This window comes from Vombatus ursinus, unplaced genomic scaffold, assembly GCF_900497805.2.
Source record: "Vombatus ursinus unplaced genomic scaffold, bare-nosed wombat genome assembly UNPS02015404.1, whole genome shotgun sequence".
Taxonomy (NCBI): Eukaryota; Metazoa; Chordata; class Mammalia; order Diprotodontia; family Vombatidae; genus Vombatus; species Vombatus ursinus.
In genome coordinates, this window is record NW_020955182.1 from 484,719 (window position 1) to 506,659 (window position 21,941).

The 21,941-nt window shown below is 37.0% G+C and overlaps 1 pseudogene; it reads right to left on the reverse strand.

Moving 5' to 3' along the window:
• Positions 1 to 10,236: 10,236 nt before the first annotated feature.
• On the reverse strand, positions 10,237 to 11,165 carry LOC114032169 (annotated as a pseudogene).
• Between the last annotated feature and the right edge of the window lie 10,776 nt (positions 11,166 to 21,941).

Consider the following 21,941-nt stretch of genomic DNA (forward strand, 5'->3'; position numbering starts at 1 on the left):
GCTAAGGTGACTGTTCCCTTGTTTTTTGCTCATGGCTAGGCAAAAGAGAGGGAATGGCCAAGATGCAGGAATATATTCACTCAACTAATCAGTAATCATTTTAAAGCCTTAGACCAGGGGTGGAGAACTTGTAGCCTGAAGGCCACATGTGGTCTTCTAGGTTCTCAAGTGCAGCCTTTTGACTGAATCCAAATTTTACAGAATAAATCCTTTTATTTTTATTAATACACTTTTGTCCATCTTTTATATTTATATTTTATTTTTAAAATGAATGTATTTAAAATGTTAAAAGAACAAAATAATTTTCAATGAAGTAATCCTCCCAGATTGACCAGCACAATTAGAACATTAGTAGGCAATAAGGGTTAAGTTGACAGCTGCTATGCTCATTATTTAGTTCTAACTTCTCCCACCTGACTGGTGCCACTACAGCAGGAGACTGGTGGGCAAGAGTTTGTAGGGATTGAGTATGCTAGTCTGTTATCAGCTTTTAACAATGGTGCACTGTATTTCTGTCTGACGTGGAATTTGTGAATAGTTGCACAGCTCAACAGTATTTTTAAATTTTGTCTACTCAATAGCATCATGTCAAAGAAGACCAAGAGAATGCTGAAGGAAGAAAACAAATTATTTTAATGAGGATTGGGAATTGCAATATTATCTTGTTTCTGCTAAATATATGGTGATTTGCTTGCTTTTGATACTGCAATATTAACATTAAAGAAATGCAGTATTCATCAGCATTTTAACACTCATAAAGACCACAAGTATTTTAAATTAGAAGGAAAGGTATGAAAGGCTGTACTGAAGAAATTAAAATATAAAAAGCAAAAGCAAAGACAATTCTTTCAAGCAGCAGCAAGACTTGGAAATGATGTCACTGAAGCAAATTATAAAGTAGCTTATATACTCATGAAAAAAGAAAACCATTCAGTGATGTAGAAATTGTAAAAGAATGCATTATTGGGGCAGCTAGGTGACGCAGTGGATAGAGCACTGGCTCTGAAGTCAGGAGGACCTGAGTTCAAACCCAGCCTCAGACCAAACACTTGACACTTACTAGCTGTGTGACCTTGGGCAAGTCACTTAACCCCAATTGCCTAAAAAAAAAAAAACAAAAACAAAAACAAACAAACAAAAAAAAAAGAATGCATTGTCAAAGTTGTAGGATGCTTAGATCCCGATAATGTTTCAAAATACATATAACTGCCTCTTTTAAGGAGAACCATAACTGATCTTCAGCATGAATTATCCTTCAACCTAACAGAATAACTTCAAGCAATACTTCAAAAGGAAAATACATATTATTCAGTCACTTTGAATGAATCAACTGATATATTGACTCAGCGCAGGTTTTATACTTCATTTGGGTCATAACAGAAGATTTTCTTTGCTAAAAAGAGTTACTCGCTTTGTGTACTCTTGTGAAGAGAACACAGGAAATAGATGTCTTCAACAACTTTCAAGATAAATGTCATGAAGTTGGATTGAATTTGGTAAATTTAGTGAGTATATATATGGATGATGAACTTTCCATGACAGGAAAACAGGAAGGATTTATTGCACAGATTAACAGATTTGGGTGTTATCATTTCTTTTCATTGTATCTTGCATCAGCAAAATCTCTGTCCTAAAGCTACTGTTTTAAGTATCATTTTGCAAGAAGTTGTAAGTATTGTTAATTATATTTGTATAAATGCAACATGGCATCGTCAGTTTTATACTATACTAAAGTTGAACGATTAGGTATTCGTGTTTATTTGCCATATTCTGAAAGGTGTTGGCTATCACATGGACAGGTATTAGTCAAAATTTTATTTCTGAAAAAACAGATGGTTAAATTTTATAAAGAACAGCATCAGCAATGTGAATTATTGAAAGGATATTTCCATAGGAATGGTGCATTTCTGTGTGATATGTCAAATCAAAATGACCTGAATATTTCTTTGCAAAGTAAAACTAAGTCTATATATGATATGTGACAAAAAAATCCAAGCATTTTGAAAAAAGCTATCTTTTTTCAAAACATTTCTTCTTCAAAAGGAAATTTCTGATGAACATTTTCCCCAGGTTGTAAAGGTCACTGATGAGCAGGATGATATATGTGAATCATTTGAAGAATATGCTGGTATGGATTCAGATGGCTTTCAGTTTTGGAGATCCTTCTAGTCTAACCCTACCTATCACATCAGTGGAGAGAGCATCTTCTTCACTGATTATTCCTCTTCTGTACCAAAGATCTCAACTCTTTGACCTAAAGAGTACTTGGGGCTACCTACCAGTTCCCAAGTTATATTAACTAATTCTTTGTCAAGATGAATATGTAGTAGTATCAATAACTTTTTGTGAAGACACAAGTGACATCTCCTAGGAGAGTCCTTTCCTCTAGTTATTATTGCTCCCCTTCTAAAAATAATTTCTATTTATTTATTCACTTTCTATCCAGTATATATTTACTTCTCAATATACATCCCCCCCCCAATAGGATGAAAACTCCTCAAGGATAGAAAATGTTTTCATCCGCAGGTTCTACAAGGTCTCCAACACACAGTAGATACTTAAGAAAGATGCAATGAGTTAAGAGAAATCTAGTGAAGGCAGATTTTAGAATTATACATCCAAATTGGAAGGGAACATGGTGTTCATTAGGAAGTCAGGATATTTCAGCAGAAACAGCACCATCTTAGGAGTCACAGGACCTGGCTTCCAGTCCTGGCCACTTATAATGTATGTATGTGACCTTGGACGAGACATTTACTTTTCTCAGGTGTTATTTTCCTCCTATTTATGAATGTGTGTATAATGTATGAATATATGTAATATATATGTGTATGCTTATATATATATACACACAATATGTTTATAATACACATACATGTACACCTATATATGAACACATTTTCAAAGAATATGTCCTATGGATTGATTTCTTCTGTCATGTCCAAGAATTTTTCTTTGGTCCATTGATGAATTCTCTGTTCTCATGCCACCTCCTCATATCTTCCTGAAGCATGTCAGTTAGTGCAGATGCCTGTTCAAAAAATAGGTTTGTGCAGACTTTGTAATTATAATGCCTAAACTTAATCTCAGAATGAAAAAAAATGCATCTCCTTCCTTTTACAGACATGAGTAACATGGAACATTATAGAACATTCTATATTTTGTTAGATCTGTTTGTTGGATGATAGGTTAGGTAGTTTTGCTGAACTTTTTTTCTCTTTATTTTTAATTTATTTCTTCTTTTCTCTTCAAGGGATGGTTCAGTAGGGAGTGCAGGGGACAAGGATGTATCTGGAAATGGACTGATATAAATAAATTCGTATATAAAAAACAAAAAAACTAGACTCGGATTCTGGAGCCAAGATGGCAGAGGGAAAGCAGTGACTGTCTTGAGCTCTCTCCCAAAGCTCTCCAAATACCTAAAAAAATGAGTCTAAACAACTTCTAAAGCAGCAGAACCCACAAAAAGACAGAGTGAAATAAATTTCCAGTCAAAGACAGCCTGGATGGTTGATTGGAAAGGTATATCGCGCCAGGTCAGGCGAGGAGCACAGTTCGGTGTGGGTGTACAGGCCACAGAGACCCTGGAGCAGGCCTCAGAGGACCGAATCGTGGGCAGCTGTGGCAGTTTCCAGACTTCTCAACCTCTGAATGCCAAAGACAACTTAGAAGGTTAGTGGGAAATGTCTGTGACTGCGGTGAGAGAAGAGCTAGGTCTCAGCCGCAAGTCTTGAGCGCAGCCCAGGGCTGCGGCTTTTTCCTGAGCTTTGGGCCCACAGACTGAGGGGGAATTGAGTGGCTGATGAGAGGGGGATTGCAGGAATCTCTTTGCCAGTGCTGAGGCAGGAATCTCTTGCTTTGCCCATGTTTGGATCTGGGTCACAGTTCTGAGGGGCCATCCTGGGGTGAGGAGGAGTGCTGGTGCGGTGGAGCTTGTTGTGGTGGTGGAGAGGAAACACCTCACCCCTTATCATACTATCTTGAAAGAACTGAAAATCTACAGGTCCCTAGAAGTGCCTCTGAAAACAGCTGTACAAACCCCCAAAGCTTGGGACAGTACACTCTTCACATTGGAAGCAGACTTTTACCTTAACAAAGAGTTTAAAACTCAAGTAATTGGCCAGGATCATGAGTAAGAAGCGCAAAAAGAGTCAGACTATATTATCTTACTTTGGTGACAAAGAAGATCAAAACATACAACCAGAAGAAGACAACAAAGTCAAAACTCCTACATCCAAAGCCTCCAAGAAAAACATGAATCAGTCCCAGGCCTTGGAAGAGCTCAAAAGGGATTTTGAGAAGCAAGTAAGAGAAGTAGAGGAAAAACTGAGAGTGATGCAAGAAAATCATGAAAAACAAGTTAACAGCTTGCTAAAGGAGACCCAAAAAAATAATGAAGAAAATAACACCTTAAAAAATAGTGTAACCCAAATAGCAAAAGAGGTCCAAAAAGCCAATGAGGAGAATGCCCTAAAAAGCAAAATTGGCCAAATGGTAAAGGAAGTCCAAAAGATTACTGAAGAAAATACTTCCTTAAAAATTAGAATAGAACAATTGGAAGCTGGTGACTTTATGAGAAATTAAGACATTGTAAAACAAATCCAAAAGAATGAAAAATTAGAAAACAATGAGAAATATCTCACTGGAAAAACAACTGACCTGGAAAATAGATCCAGGAGAGAGAATTTAAAAATTATTGGACTGTCTGAAAGCTATGATCAAAAAAAGAGCCTAGACATCATCTTTCAAGAAATTATCGGGGCAGCTAAGTGGTGCAGTTGATACAGCACCGGCCCTGAAGTCAGGAGGACCTATTTTCAAATCCGGCCTCAGACCAAACACTTGACACTTACTAACTGTGTGACCCTGGGCAAGTCACTTAACCCCAATTGCCTAAAAAAACAAAACAAAACAAAACAAAAAAACAAAAACAGAAACAAAAAACAAGTAATTATCAAGGAAAACTGTCCTGATATTTTAGAACCAGAGGGCAAAATAGAAATTGAAAGAACCCACCAATCTCCTCCTGAGAGACATCCCAAAGGAAAACTCTGAGGAATATTGTAGCCAAATTCCAGAGTTCCCAGGTTAAGGAGAAAATATTACAAGCAGCCAGAAAGAAACAATTCAACTACTGTGGAAACACAATCAGGATAATACAAGATTTAGCTGCTTCTACATTAAGGGACTGCAGGGCATGAAATATAATATTCCAGAGAGCAAAGGAGATAGAATTACAACCAAGAATCACCTACTCAGCAAAACTGAGTATAATCCTGCAGGGGAAAAAATGGACATTTAGTGAAATAAAGGACTTTCAAGCATTCTTGATGAAAAGACCAGAGTTGAATAGAAAATTTGATTTTCAAATACAAGACTTGAGTGGAGCATGAAGAGGTAAACATGAAAGAGAAAATCATAAGAGACTTATTAAGGTTGAACTGTTTACATTCCTGCATGGAAAGATGATATTTGTAACTCATGAGACCTTTGTCAGTATTAGGGTAGTTGGAAGGGAAAAAATTATTGTACGTATATATAGATATTGATAGATAGAGGGCACAGGGTGAGTTGAAAATGAAGGGGTCATATCTGGAGAATAAAATTAAGGGGTGAGAGAGGAATATATTAGGAGAAGGAGAAAGGGAGAGATAGAATGGGGTAAATTATCACACACAAAAAAAAGCAGAAAAGAAAAGGCTCTTACAGTGGAAGGGAAATGGGAGAAGGTGAGAGGGAATGAGTGAATCTTATTCTCATAGGATTTGACTTAAGGAGGGAATAACATACACACTCAATTGGGTGTGGAAATCTGTCTTACCCTACAGGAAAATAGGGGGAAGGGGACAAGAGAGTAGGGGAATGATAGAGAGGGGGGCAGATTGGGAAAGGGAGTAATCAGAAACAAATACTTCTGAGGAGGGACAGGGTCAAAAGAAATAATAGAATAAATAGGTGGGCAGGATAGGATTAAGGGAAATAGAGTTAGTTTTTCATAGCATGTCTACTATGGAAGTGTTTTGCATAACTGCACATATATAACCTATATTGAGTTGCTTGCCTTATCAGTGAGGTGGGTGGGGAGGGAAGAAGGGAGAAAATTTGGAACCCAAAGTTTTAAAAACACATGTTTAAAATAAAGTGTTTTCACATGCAACTGGGAAATGAGAAATACAGGAAATGGGGTACAGAAATCCATCCTGCCCTATAGGAAAATTGAAGGGGAAGAGGATAAGAGAAGGGGGGGAGAGATAGAAGGGAAGGCAGACTAGGGGAAGGGGTATTTAGAATGCATGCCATCTTGGGGTGGGGAAGGGGCAAGATGGGGTGAAAATTTGGAACTCAAAGTCTTGTGGAAGTAAATGTTGAAAACAAAAAAAGAAATTTAAAAAAATACTAGCTTGTTAGGGAGACCTGTTTCTTCCAATCATTCTCTCTAACACCCATCCTTTCTCCTACTGACCATAACACAGCTACTGAATAAGAAAAATAGAAGGAAGAAAAACCTCAAGGGAAAATGGTAATAAAAGAAAATCTTCCCCAAACAGATCACTATGAATGAGTTTTATTCTCCTGGTTCCACTCAGATAGGTGGAAGTAATACACTTGTAAAAGATTGGAGAAATCCCTCTCTCCACTTCCATCCTAAACACTCAGAGGTGCTTATTCATTTCTTAAAGTTCTTTATTTTGGGGATGGGCCCAAGCCAGCCATTCTGTTTGTGATGATCAGTTCCTTCCCCCCTCCCCAACCTCCCTGATTTTAACCTTCCTTTTCTTTCAGCTTATATTTGCATTCATAGCACATAGGGCAGTGCCTGGCACATAGTAAGCACTGCATAAATGCTTCTTGCCCTATGACCTTGCCTTGCTTATGCATAAGACCTAGGTTCCTGGTCACTTAGTAGGATTATGGAGAAACATGTCAAACAGGAGAGGGCTATTGAAGAATTATTGCAGCAACATGGAAAACAAGTTCCACTATGGTCTGTACTGGTCAGACCATGTCTAAAGCCTGGTGTCCAGTTTGGGGGGAATCATACTTTTAAGAAAGAAATTGACAAGTGGGCCAAGAGGATGAGGTGTCTAAAATCCATGTCACATAAGGAATAATGTACCAGTGAAAGGGAAGAGAGGAAATGTTTAGCTCAGTCCTTGACTTAATACCATCTAGAAGAAGCACCAAGAAGTGACCCCCAGGCATGACAGCTGGTTCTGTTACATTTCCCACTTTTGTTAAACGTAAACTAGCTGTCTTTGTTTTGTATAGGTCACATGAGGATCAGTGAGAAGACCTAGAGATATTTTAGCCTGGAAACAAATGGTATTTGAGGGAATATGAGATTGTCTTGAAATTTTGAAAGGTCATCATGTGAAACAAAGATATAACTTTTTTTTGATTGCCCCCAGAGCACAGAACTGGAATAGATGGAAGCTAGAGGGAGGCCAATTTTATGTCAATTTAAAGGCGAAAAATAAACCTTCATAATCATTACAACTGGCCTAAAGTGGAAAGGGTTTATTAATAATAATAGCTTATATTTATATAGCATTTAATGTTACAAAATGCTTTGTAAATATTATTTCATTTGATCTCCACAACAACTGTAGGAGATAGAAGTTATTATCTCCATTTTTATAAATGAGAAAACTGAGGTTAAGTGACTTGACCAGGACTACAGGGCTAGTAACTGTATAAGGCAAGGTTTGAACTCAGGTGTTCCTGATTCCAGGTCTAGTACTCTAGGCATTGTGCCACCATCTGCCCTTCACTAGAAATATTTCAGCAGAAATTGGATGACCGTGTCTCAGGGATTCTGCTGAACGGATTCCCTTGTAACTCAAAGATTCTCTGACTCTACATTTTCCAGCTCTCATTCTTGCTCCTTCCTCGTTACAGGCCATTCCTCTGTCTAGTGGCAGAGACATTCCCCTGTGAATGAGGGCTTGAAACTAAATCAAGATAATAGGGAATGTGTGGTGTTCTTGTTCCAAATGCCATCCTATGCATCATGGGAACTCTATAAATTCTAAACATAAACATCAATAACATTCTTATTCTGAAAGAGAAGTCTTTTCATTGCCACGTTTCATGAGATTCCAAATTTGACCTTCTCCGTGATTTCTGTGTTCTTCTCACATTTGGTTCAGATCAATTTTCCCTTCCTGAATTGTTCTAATTCCAAGTAGTACCTCATTTTATCTTTTACCAATAGTACTAACATCTCAGGATCTTTTTTAAATGCTGTATTTCTATTCTCACTGGGATTTGTAACACCTCTCCAGTTAATGGAATTCACATGCTATTTATTCCAATTCCCAGAGACTCACAGAAAATATTTTCATTGGAATGAGATCCCACTGATATACTATCATTGACATGATGGCCTTTCTCCTTTGAAAGGTAAGGAATTTTCAGAAGAATATTTTGTAAACAGATTAAAAAAAAGAAGAAATTATAGTATCTTGAAGGAAAGGATCTCAGAGGTAAATTCTCTTTTTTACAAATGGGGAAACTGAGTCCCATGGAAGTTAAATCTCATCCTTTTGAGAAAGAAATGAGCAGACTATCTTCTACATAGATAAATTCCAATTTACTTTATTTTATTTTTCTTTTATTTCTCAAGTGACCTCTCAGATTTCCTCCACCTCAGCAGCCAAGTAACAATAATAATAGCTAACATATATATATATAGCACCTACTCTGTGCAAAGCACTTCATAAATGTTATCTCATTTGATACACACAACAACTCTATGAGTAGGTGCTATTATTTCCCTCATTTTACAGATGAGGAAACTAAGGCAAATGAAGTTGAGCAATTTTCCCAGGGTCACACAGCTAGTAAGTGTCTGAGGTACTTCCTAACTCCAGGCCCAGTCTTCTATCCACTGTGCTAGCTAGCTACCTCTATGTTTGCAGTTAGAAGAGGCTCATTTCTGGGGCAGGATGTGAAGGGAGTGGTCTGGTGTGCAAACATTAAGTCTAGAGTTATTGAATAGTGGCACTAAGAAGCATCCCTAAGTGACCTGCTCAGCCAATGACCAGATACCTAGTGGCCTGGGGGCAATGCAACATGATTTTGAATGGGATTTCTACTGGTGTTCAGGATCAGAAAATGGCATGTACATGCACATGTGTGTATGTTCTGGGTGTATATGTGTAGGAGTGGGGTATTAATTTAGTAAATCAACTAAGTCATCCAATCCCACTTAAAGCAAATGATAAGATGTCCTGTGTTATGTTAATAAGGTGAGAACAAGTCTCAATTGATCTTAATCATAGACTTCAGTTTCAATCAATTAATTATAGGTTTTAAACTAAGTTGCAAAAGTCATTGGTGCTAGGATGATGTTGCAAAGGAATGTTTTAATTGGCTGAGGAAACAGTTCTGCAATAGCCTTTGTCTATAAAATAACAAATTAATTGAAAAATGAAAACTCATTCCAGAGATTGGAGCAAGTGTGACATTTCAGTAAAACCTTTTAGGAGGAACTACTTTCAGGGGGAAGGAGAGGAGAGATCTTAGCTTTGACCTTGACCTAAGTCTGCTCCCCACTCCAATGTCATTGGAAGAGAACCTTGTGATGCTTAAAAGGCTTCAGACTTCACTTCTTCTGCTTTGGTCCTGTGGATGTTACATACTAAACTCTTTTTTTTCATTCATTTGTGGAGCTACCTTGATATGAAATGGTTATCTTATATTTAATTAGGGGTATTAATGAATTATGATCCATACTTTTGGAAGATTCCATAATTAATGAGATTACAGAGTTATTTTATTGATTGAATATATTTAATTAAATGACTCCAACTTAATCTGCTCTTTTATATGTTCAATGCAGGTTTCATGACTGGACTAACATCTCTCTCTCTCTCTCTCTCTCTCTCTGTCTTTTTCTGTCTCTCTCTGTCTCTTTCTCTAAGACGTTACCATTTTTGAAAGAGCAAAAGGAAGGGAGAGCATCCACTGTCAGATTCTGGCCTACCAGACTGCTAAATTCCCTTGCAGACCCATTACATCTGCATTTCCACTCAAAATTGATTAGGGAGTTCTATAAATTTCACATCTATGGATACAAGAATATTATCATTAATGCTCTAGAACCTGGGATTATACAAGAAAAATCTTTGGGGTATTAGAAAATCAATTAAAGTCTTGGAACTTTCCAAGATTAGTACAAAAATACACTTGCCCAAATCAAGCCAATCTAGAAACCTATAAGTTTCTAAGCCTTCATTTACTAAATAGAGGTACTTTTCTGATGGCTTCCCTGACATCCTTGTTCCTCAGAGTGTAGATGAGAGGGTTTAAGGTGGGGCTAACTGCTGTGTACAACACAGATACCAGCTTTGCACTTTCAGGAGAATAGCTAGAGATGGGACTGATATAGGCATAAAACACAGTGCAGTAATACATGGTGACCACAATCAGGTGGGAGGAACAGGTAGAAAATGCTCTCTTCTTGCCCTCTCTGGTCCAATTCTCATGATGCTGGAGATGATGAAGCAGTAAGACACAATGGTCAGCAGGAAATTCAGAACTGAAAAGAAGACATCAGCAAGGACTGTCATGATATTGTTCACATATGTTGAGGTGCAAGAGAGAAGCAACACAGGAGGAATTTCACAGAAAAACTGATTAATGGTGTTGGGGCCACAGAAAGATAATCGAATCAGAAGTCCAGTACTGATGATAGTGTTAAGTCCACAGATGCTCCATACCCCAATTGCCAGAATGACACAAATCTTCTTGCTCATCATGGTGCTGCAGTGCAGGGGGTGGCAGATGGCCACATAGCTGTCATAAGCCATGGCTGTGAAGAGCAAGAGCTCACCAGATACAGACCAGGCAAGGAAGTATACTTGGACCATACATCCACCATAAGAGATGGTCTTCTTTTCTGAAGCCAGGTTCTCCAACACCTTAGGAAGAACAGAGGTTGTGCACATGATGTCTAACATAGACAAGTTGACTAGGAAAAAATACATAGGGGTGTGAAGAATAGAGCTGCAAATGACCAACACAATGATCAGGATATTTCCAGTGAGGGCAGCTGTGTATAAGGAAAAAAAAGTACCAAAGAGCAAGATCCTTAGTGGAACACTATCTGAGAAACCTTGAAGGACAAATTCAGTCACCTGTGTCTGGTTATTCAACAACATCCTGTGGACAGCAGAATTTTCCCCACTTTTTCTCTTGTTTTCTTCCAATGCTGGTTGAAATAGTCACAGAACTCTCTGGTTCTGTCTCCCAACTTGCTGAATTTTATGAGAAAATAAAATTTTAAAAAAATTATCTACAGACAGCATATAGGAATAATCCAACTCATTCCTTAATTTTTAAAAATTTTAAATTTGAAATATGAATCATGAACCAAAAAACTTAATTCCATTAATATTAAAGTTATAAAATAATTAATAAAACCTGAGTAATCTTCCTATACAGAAGGCATCATAAGTTACTCTTGCACAAATATTAATTAATAAGCATTTATGGTGCTTACTATGTGTCAGGCACAGGGTCAGGATTTGAACTCTGTATACAATGCTTTTTTCAACTAGAAGACTATTACATTTCTCCTTGATAGGCAACAATTAAAATATACATTCATTCCAGGTGTATTGACAACATGGTTTTCTGCCAGGGCAAGACAATTTATCCTTTATTCAAACCTTGATTAGAATGCCAGCTGGACAAGGCATTGGTGTGTCCTTGGTGAATTATTTAATTTTTCTGGGCTTCTCTTTCCCCATCTATAAAATGAAAGGGGCTGGATTAATTTGACCTCTGAGGTCTTTTCCAATTTTGAATTGGTATGATTCTGTGATCCTGTGATTTCCAGTATCTTGCTCAGGCAATTTCCTCTGACTATTACTATGCAGTCTGACTACAGACTAAGGTGCTGATCTGCCTTGGTTGAGGGAGTTTATTTCCCTGCAAATTTTCTACACCAACGAAATCCCAAGTTCAGTCCTAGCCTTAGCCCCCATATTAAAAACCAATACAACCAATCCAACTTGCTTTGTACCTATTTATATCCATACAAATTAACTTCAGTACATAAAATGTTATAACTTTTCAATCATTGTCCCTACGCCTACATCAGGAGTCTTTGTCTATTCACTCATTTTCATTCTCTTTTACCAGAGTATTCCTGAAGAAAATCTGAGAAAGCCAGGCTCTCCCAGATCCTGGGCAAATCACTTAAGCTCCCTCTGCCTTCATCCCTCATCTGCAAAATGAGGAGGTTGGATTTGATGCTTGCTAAGGTCCCTTGCACTTCTAAGTCTATGGTTCTATTACTTTATGACACTCTAAAATAGTTCAAACTTCTAATCTCCCAGTTGATCGAGAAGTCTAGAGAATGAAAGATTCCAAAATGTCTATAGTTTGCTAATTAGAAAAACACATTTGACTTGGCAGAGAAAAATAAATGGAGCCTTAAACGGAGACTTTCCTCACCTACAAAGGTCCTGGAGAAGCGACATTGAAAGTTCCCTCTCCTTCATGAAAGAGAGGTGGGGGACTACTAGGGCAAAATACTACATAGATTGCAAACACAATCTGTATGTTTCACATTGCCTTTCTTTGTCATGGTGGAGATATATTGGGAAGAAATGTAGGTGTGTCAGCTGTCAAGTAAGGGGAAGAAGTACCATGTAAGGACAAAGGGTTTCAATAAAATGTTTTTAAACATTTCGTTCCCAACAGAAATTCCAGCAAATTCCATGTGTGTGTGTGTGTATGTGGGTGTGTGTATGTATATGTGTGTGTGTGTATGTGTGTGTGTGTGTGTGTGTGTATACAGAGAGAGAGAAAGGCAATTGGTATCAAGTGACTTGCCCAGGGTCACACAGCTAGTAAGCGTAACATGTCTGAGGCCAGATTTGAACTCAGGTTCTCCTGACTCCAGGGCCAGCACTCTGTCTACTACACCATCTAGCTGCCCCTCTAACTATTCAAAATATTAAACCTGTTTTGCCATGACTTTTCCATCCTTCAATTCTGTTAAAAATGTTGATTCATGTTTATCATCCATGTTATCTCTCTCACTTTCATTTTATTTATCTTACTTAGAGTATGATTATAGGCCCCACTGAGGTTTGTAGAAGTTACATTTGTGGGGAGGATGTGGAAAGAATTTAGACCAGTGTAAAACTTGCCCACAATTTTTATCCACAAATAAAACCTCAAGTAGTCTTGTCAGCTTGGCAGTTCTCCAAAGAACTTATTTAATATTGTATTTTCCTTATAGAAATACATATTTTGGGACTTCACTGTTTACTATCTTTTGACTATAATTTATTAACATGCCAAATAATGTTTATTCTAAAACATAATATGTTATGACCTACATGACCAGTCTTGGAGTGAGAAAGATATTGGTTCAGGTGTTGACTCTAATACTTTCTACCTATGAAACCACAGGCAACAATCTCTTTACCTCTCACTACCTGAGGCCACTCTCTAAGACTAAAAGTCAAGTAGAACTTGTCTGAATTCTATCAGTGCAAAGACCTTCTACACCTTGAATGTAAAATGTCCACCTTGAGTGGACATCAATGAAATCACAGGTCAACCCAAACAAGGAAACAAAAGTATTTTCCAGGCACCCATTCCAGGGAAGATATTCAGAGAAATGCTGGTTTTTCATGACCTTTTATTACCTCTAAATAAAAATAGTTTCTGACCTATGCCCAGCATTCTTAGCAGTCTGAAGGTGGACATTTTTTTTTAATATTGTCTAGTGTGGAATTCTCTGAAAAGATTTTTGAAAGTCTAAAAAATTATTTTCTCCTACACCTACTCAGACTACTCAGGTACTGTTTCTTCTCTTACAGAAACTACATTTCCATTCCCAAGATAGTCCAGGTTTGTTGAAGGTTTTAGGATTCCCTTTATCTGTTAATATTTTTAGCTTGATTGATTACTCACAAACCACACCATATGTATCTTACCTTCCCTAGGCATCCTATATGTGATCTTAGTTTGACTGCAGGACACCCACTGTAATCAGGCTTCAGTCCTTATTTTCTGCCAAGCATTTCAATTTATCCATCCTTTCTTTTTTGAGGGGGAGTGGCTTTTAGCTTTTACATTTCAATATTCTAGTCAAATGTCCCCAGGGCTTAGGTTTAAATGACCTGAGTTCCAATATTGTGGCTGATGCTTAGGAGCCACTTTGAGCCTTAGATTCTTCTGTAAAATGGGGTGCTGGGCTTACTGCCCTCTAAAGTCTTTACTAGGATGAAATCTATAATCCTGTGCAAATGGGGAGAATGGGAAGGATATTATTTGTACTACCACCCTCAGATCATTTTTGTTATTCTGTCATCTGTGGGAGAGAATATGGTAGGATGAAATTAGCTCTGTATTTGGAGTAAAAGAACCTGATTTCAAATCCTAGATCAGTTATTTACTGTCTGCGTGACCTTGAGCAAGCCATCCATACCCTTAAATCACTTCAAAACTAAAGCAGAATATTGATTCATTTTCCTTGCATTTTCTAATAGCTACTTATTTCAAGAAGCAGGCATTTTTCTTGTCCCAAGAGCCTACATTTAAATCTTCCCCTGATAAGGTATTCTGATAACTTTAGCTTGGACCACTGGAGTCCTTGTTATTATTTCTTAATATAATTTTCTGTTTCCCTAATCATTTCCAAGCCCTTCAGGTAATACTCATTTTATTGACTGAGTTACTGGCATAATACATACCTCTTAGAATCACAGGATCCTAGACTGAGACATGGAAGAGAATTCAGAAATCTTCCAGGCAAACCCTGTCATTTAACATCAAAGGAAATGGAGACCTCCATGATGCTTCAGTGACTCATCCAAGGTCATATAGGAAGTAAGTGAAAGAGACATAATTTTAACATATGTCTTTAAACTCCAAATAGTGTTCTTTCCCTTATATTCATTTTTCTTATATCAACATGTAACATCCACATAGTACTTTCCTTATCTGTTAACAATTCTCCCCTACCTTCAATTAACTAGACACTATACCACATCTATGTGTTCTTTTCTCCAGTTCTTATAACCTGGTAGCACCAATACTTCTAGTGATTCCTCTTCAGTTCTGATTTGCTGCCAAGCCTTTCAAGTTTATGCATGTATTTATTTTAGTGTTTGGCATTAACATACTCTGAGCTCGATTATTGACTATATCTCACACTTGTTCAGTAAGTAAGGTACCTGAACTACTTTGTCTTCTCCATTTCTTCCACCATTTCTCTTCTGTGCCATCATTTCTCTTCATTGATGGCCCTTCATTTAACCAAGACTGTGCATTAATTGTCTACATTCAACATCTTTTACTTTTCATTTGTCAAAAAATTAATTTTTAAAAAATAGACTTATAATACTTTGCCTATGGATCAGTGCATTTGCATTTGGATTTGCAATGCTAATCTACTTCAAGATACATTTGGTCACAAAGAAATGCTAAATTTTACTTCAATTATATATTCTTTTACATGGTCATGAATCATTAACCTAAGAAACTGTGACCTGGAATTCATGGAAGAATATCATCATATTTCTGACAAATCCTTGAAATATTGCATGTAGCCATTCAGGGGTTTAGGGAAAAAGCATCCCAAGAGTATTAATTACAGAAAATTGTCATTGGGCTCTGTTTAACTGAAGACTAATGAGGTTATTTGTGCACAAGAGGCTGGATATTTATCTCTAAGGATTCCTGCTTTTAGAAATGACCTTTCTTGTTCCATTGATCTCTACAGCTAGAGATGCACCTCTCTACTTAATGTTCTTATATTTAATTTTGTACTATGGCTATTGTACATTGATTTTGATTTTTTGTTACTATACATTTATATATTGTCATATACAACTTGATAACTTGCTAGAGAGGAAGTTCCAGGAGGGCAGGCATTATATCTTAATTGTTTCCTTCTTCTCCCATTATGTAGCATGTGGTAGCTACATAATCAATGGCTACTGTGCCCTGATGGGCTCCAAGTTATGCCTATTCTGCACCAGTGACAATAAGACTACTAGAAGGAGAAAGGCCCATAACAAAGACCAACTTGGATATCCACAAAGACCAAAGACAATGAAGACAAATACCCATTGTTTAGGGCAGCAACAGGAAACATTATGTGGGATCCAGTGTGGTATTAGCTAAGCTCAGAGGCAAGAGAAAGACCCTAGACAAAGGTCATCCTGAGATATCTTTGAAAGCCATGGTGGGAGCCCACAAAAGAGGAATGAACACTGCAAAGCCTAATGTTGGAAAGGTCCTGGATACCTATGGAAAGACTGAGTCTCTAGAGGGAGCTTATCACTAAAACACCCACACAGCCCTTTGAAGGAGGAACCATAATAATTGGTCATCATTCTCAAGAGGAGGGCAGGTTCTACCTTGGCTATTCAGTTGCAGAGTCTGACTTAAACATATCCCACCCTCAGTCCTTATATAAAGGCTGATGAGGAAAGCAAATCAAGGAAAACTCCAAATGAAATGAGACATTTGATTGAGAGATTTGATTTGATAGACTTCTGCTGGGACAGGGCCTGGGGACCTAAAAAGGAAAGAACTTCATAATAAACTCAGGTAAAACCTTTGAGAAAACAAAACAAACAAACAAAAAAAGATATCCTAGTCACAAGATTACAAAAGTACTTGGAAGAGAAAATAAGAAAGAAAAGTACAGAATCACCAGGAAGGAAAGAATTTCAAGAAGAATTTCAAACTTAGAATAGATAGTAGAAAACCTCACCAAAGACCTAAATGTCCTAAAAATTAGAAAAGGCCAAATAGGTAACCTATTCTCCAACAAAGTGTTGCTAGGTGGTGCAGTAGATAGAGAACCAGGCCTGGAGTTAGGAAGACCTGAGTTCAAATCTGGCCTCAGACACTTACTAGCTGTGTGACCCTGGCCAAGTCACTTAACCCTGTTTGCCTCAGTTTCCTCATTTGTAAAATGAGCTAGAGAAGAAAATGACAAACCACTTCAGTATATTTGCCAAGAAAACCCCAAAAAGGGGTCAGGAAGAGTTGGACACAACTGAAAAATGACTAGACATAAACAATGATAAATTTTCCAACAATGATGCGATATGGAAACAAAAAAATATTAAAACACAAAAGAAGGAGGAGAAGAAAGAGGAAAAGGAAACAAATCTATCTAAAGATCATGAGCAAAAAAAAAGTCTGGAAACCGTATTTCAAAAAACTAGAAATAAAAACTGTCCGTATTTCTAAGGACCAAAAGTGAAAATAGAATCCACCAGTTATTCCCTAAAAGAAATTCCCAAATGAAAACTCATAGGAATATTATAGCCAAAATCCAGAGTTTCTAGGTCAAAGAAAAAATGCAAACAGTCATAAAGAAAGAAGTCCAATGCCAAGGAAGTAAGGATCACACAAAACTTTGCAAGGCCAATATTAGGGAAAGGAAAACTTATAACATGATATTCCAAAACCAAAGACTTACAATCGAGTATAACCTGACAAAACTAAGGATAATTCTGTAATGGAAAAAAATAGATTTCCAGTGGAATAGAGGATTTCCAAACATTTCTGATGAAAAAGCCACAAGTCAATAAACATTTTGAATTGGAAATATGGGCATTCATAGAAACATAGAGAGTATACTTAGTTATTTAATTGAAAGGTAATATGAAAAGATAGACTGCTTATGTTTTTCATAAGAAATATATCTCTTCTCATAATCTTAATATCTTTAAAAGTTATAGAAAAAAGTAAATAAGACAGACAGAGAAACTGAGGTTTTTTTTTCTGTTTCTATGGTCTCAGGAGAACACATAAATGGAAGACATAGAGGGCCCATAATGAGGAGGAAAGGAAAAGAAGCAAGAGGCAAATCAGATTAATAGTATTCAAAGATGAAGGAAGGGATAGGTATGTAGGTATCCCATGAACCTCATATTCATCTGAACTAGAAAAAAGAAAGTTGAATATGATTTTACAGAAAAAGAAACATATAGAAACAGAGGTAGAGAAAGAGACAGAGAGATTATGCTATATAAGCACATTAAACTAAAAAGAGACGGGGTGAGATTGAATCAGGGTTTTCATAATGCTGCTTAGAACCTTTCTTCTGCTGTGGTCAGGGTTTCAGGGCCATTCTGCTGATGAGCTCTTTTTCACTGGAGACTCATTACATCTGTATCCCCACCTACAATTGATCAGAGGATTTTACACATTGCAATACTGGGGTACAAGAATAACTTATTGATCAAACTCTAGAATATGAGATTCCACAGTGAGAAAAAATCTTTAGGATATTAGAAAATCAAAATCTTGAGACTTTCTATCTTTACTACAAGAACACACTTGCCCAAATCAACCCTATCCAGAAAATAAGTCTAAGCCCTTACTTACTGAATAGAGACAATTTTCTGAGGGTTTCCCTGACATCCTTGTTTCTCAGAGTTTAAGGTGGTTTAAGGAGGTTAAGGAGGGTTTAAGGTGGGTCTAACTGCTGCATATGACACAGCTACCAATGTGAGATGGGGCTGACATAGGCATAAAACACAGTGCGGTAGTACATGGTGACCACAATCAGGTGGGAGGAACACTTAAGGAATGCTCTTTTCTTCCCCTCTATGGTACAGTTTCTCATGCTTCTAGAAATGATGAAGCAGTAAGACACAACGGTCAACAAGAAATTTAGAAATGAGAAGACATTAGTAAGAACTGTCACGATATCGTTGAAACACATTGAGGTGCAAAAGAAGCAACACAGGGGATTTCACAGAAAAAAATGGTTAAGAATTGGTTAGGGCCACAGATAGATCATTGAAACATCAGCCCAATGTCAATGGTCATGCTAAATCCAGAGATTCTCCATATCCCTACTGTGAGAAGGACACAAATCCTTTTACTCATGTGATGCAGGGGATGGTAGATGGCCACATACCTGTCATAAAACATGGTTGTGAAGAGTGAGAGCTCACCAGACACAGACCAGGTGAGGAAGTACACTTGGGCCATGTATCTACCGTAGGAGATGTTCTTCATTTCTGAAACTTGGTTCTCCAATACTTTGGGAAGAACAGAGGTTCTGCACATGATGTCTAGCATAGACAAGTTGACTAGGAAAAAATGCATACGGGTGTGAAGGACAGAGGTGAAAATGACCAACACAATGATCAGAATATTACCAATGAGGGTCTGTGTGTAGGGGGAAAAGTGCTTTAAGTGGATACTGAGAAGCCTTGAAGGATGAACTCAGTCACCAGTTTCTCATTATTTTCCACCATGCTGTTTAGAGCTATTTTGTTCTCTTTATTTCCCTCTCTTGGTATCTTTTTACTTACGTCTGTTTAAATAGTCCTAAAGATTTTTTCCAACTAGTTAAATGTTTAGTAAAATCACAAAATAATAAATAAAACAAATACTAAAGAATTCAATGATATATTATCTTATAATTATTCATTTGGTGCTTCTCACCTGGTCTTTTGGCAAATTATGTACTAGATTGGGATCAAGTCATATTTCTGTCTTTACATTGAATCTATATCTTTACATTGAATGCTAATATTTGGAAATTCCAGCATGAATAGAGCATCTACATTGTAAAAGAAAAATGGTCAGATGAATATGATCATTTTAGAAACTTGTACTTTGAATTTGTTTACCTAATTACTATTTAAGATCACTAACAATGTATTTGACTATTAACTTTTATTTTTTTTAGTTAAAAGTTATTTTCTACTTTCCCACTCTACCTACTAATAAGAAAAAAAAATTCTTGAATAAATCTGCAAAGTCAAGCAATAAAAATTCCTTCACTGTCCACGTCCAAAATTGTGTTTCTTATTCTGTCTATTTAGTTTGCCTACTCTTTGTTGGGTGGTGGATAGCATTCTTCATCATCAGTCCTCTAACATCATGGCTGGTCATTGCATTCATCAGAGTTCTTAAGTCTTTGAAAGTTGGTTTTTTACAATGTTGTTATTCTAGAAATTGTTCTACTCATTCTGCATCACTTCATTCAAGTATTTTGCAGCTTCTTTGAAATCATACCTTTTGTCATTTTTTATGGCACTAGGGTATTTCATTACATTCATATGCCACAATTTCTTCAGCCATTTTCCAGTGATATTTACCTCCTTAGTTCCCAGTTCTTTACCACCACCAAAAGTACTGCTATATAGTTTTATACATATAAGTTCTTTTCCTCCTTTTTAATCTTTTTGAGGGATATGGTTAATACTGGTATGATTGGGTCAAAATCTATGCAGTTTAGTGACTTTGGAGGCAGAGGTCCAAATTGCATTTCAGAATGGCTGAACCAGTGAACAGCTCCACCAACAGTGTACTAATGTGCTTATTTTCCCACAGCTATTCCTTTTCTTTACTTCTAATTTAATGATAGTAATTGCTATGCTACTCATAAGGCACAAATATCCTTGCCCTCAAAGCAAAAGCTTAAATTCCATTAAGGAGAAAATATATGTATAGATAAATGTAATATAATGTAGAATGCAATGGGCAAAGAGAAGAAATCCAGACAAAAGATTTTGAAAAAAAAATAGGAGTAATACCAGATTTTAAACTATATTACAAAATAATATTACTAAGTAAATTAGGAAAGCATGGGAAAATGTACCTGTTAGATATATGGATAAGGGAAGAATTTATGACCAAACAAGTGATAGAGAGGATCATGGGAAGTATAATGGATAATTTTGATTAAAGGAAATTTAAAAGTTTTTGTACAAATAAAACTAATGCAGCAAAAATTAGGAGGAAACCAGGAAAGTGGGGAAAATGTATAACAAGTTTCTCTGATAAGGGTCTCATTTCTCAAATATATTGGAAATGGAGCCAAAATTAAAAAAAAAAACAAGAGTCATTCCCTAATCAATAAGTGGTCAAATGATATGAAGAACAAGTTTGCAGAAAAAGAAGTCAGCCCTATTAAAGTCACATTTAAAAAATGTTCTAAATCCCTACTGATTAGAGAATGCAAAATAAAACAACTCTGAGATACCACCTCACACTTATCAGATTGGCTAACATGACCTAAAAGGAAAAGTTACAAATTCTGGTGGGTATGTGGACACATTGGGACACTAATGCATTATTGGTGGAGTTGTGAAATAGTCCAACCATTCTGGAGAACTATTTGGAATTATGTCCCCCAAACTATAAAACTGTGCATACCCTTTGACCCAGCAATACCACTACTAGGTCTATATTACAAAGAGATCAAAGAAAAAGGAAAAGGGCAAAAAATATTTATAACAGCTCTTAGTGGTGGCAAAGATTTGGAAATTGAGGGAATGTCCATCAATTTGAGAACGACAAGACAATTTGTGATAATCATTATGACAGAATACTATTTTACTAAAAGAAATGACAAGCATGTTGGTTTCAGAAAAGCTTGGAATGATCTATATGAACAGATACAAAGGTGAGTAAGCAGAACCAAGGAACATTGTACACAATAACAGAGATATTATATGGATGCAGCCTGTGCTTGGTCCCAGTCAAAGTCCTGTTTGGGACCCCCTTGAGGCAGGGACACCTCTACATCACTTGTCTGCAGGAAGCAGTTTCAGAAGCCAAGAACTTTGCCCCTTACCCCAAAAAAATTTGGGTCCCATTTGTTTGAGGGGGGATTGATGAGGATGGGATATAGACCCCAAAAAGGAAAAACCTTGGACTTTCCCACATGGCCAAATCTCTGGCATTTGCCTGAGGCTAAAATCCCATCAACTGGACTTTCATTGTGGCTATACCCAATCTCTCAATTCTGTTACCTTTTAACCTAGTTTAGCCCTCTGTTGTCTTACCTCCCTATGGCCCCAGGCCACTTCTCACCCTTAATCCTATCTAGGTTCCCTTCTCCTTTGGCCACCTGGTTCAGGTCCCTGGAGTTCTATTACCTCACAGACTATTTGGCCACCTCTAGATCCCTCCCATAGTCTTTCTGT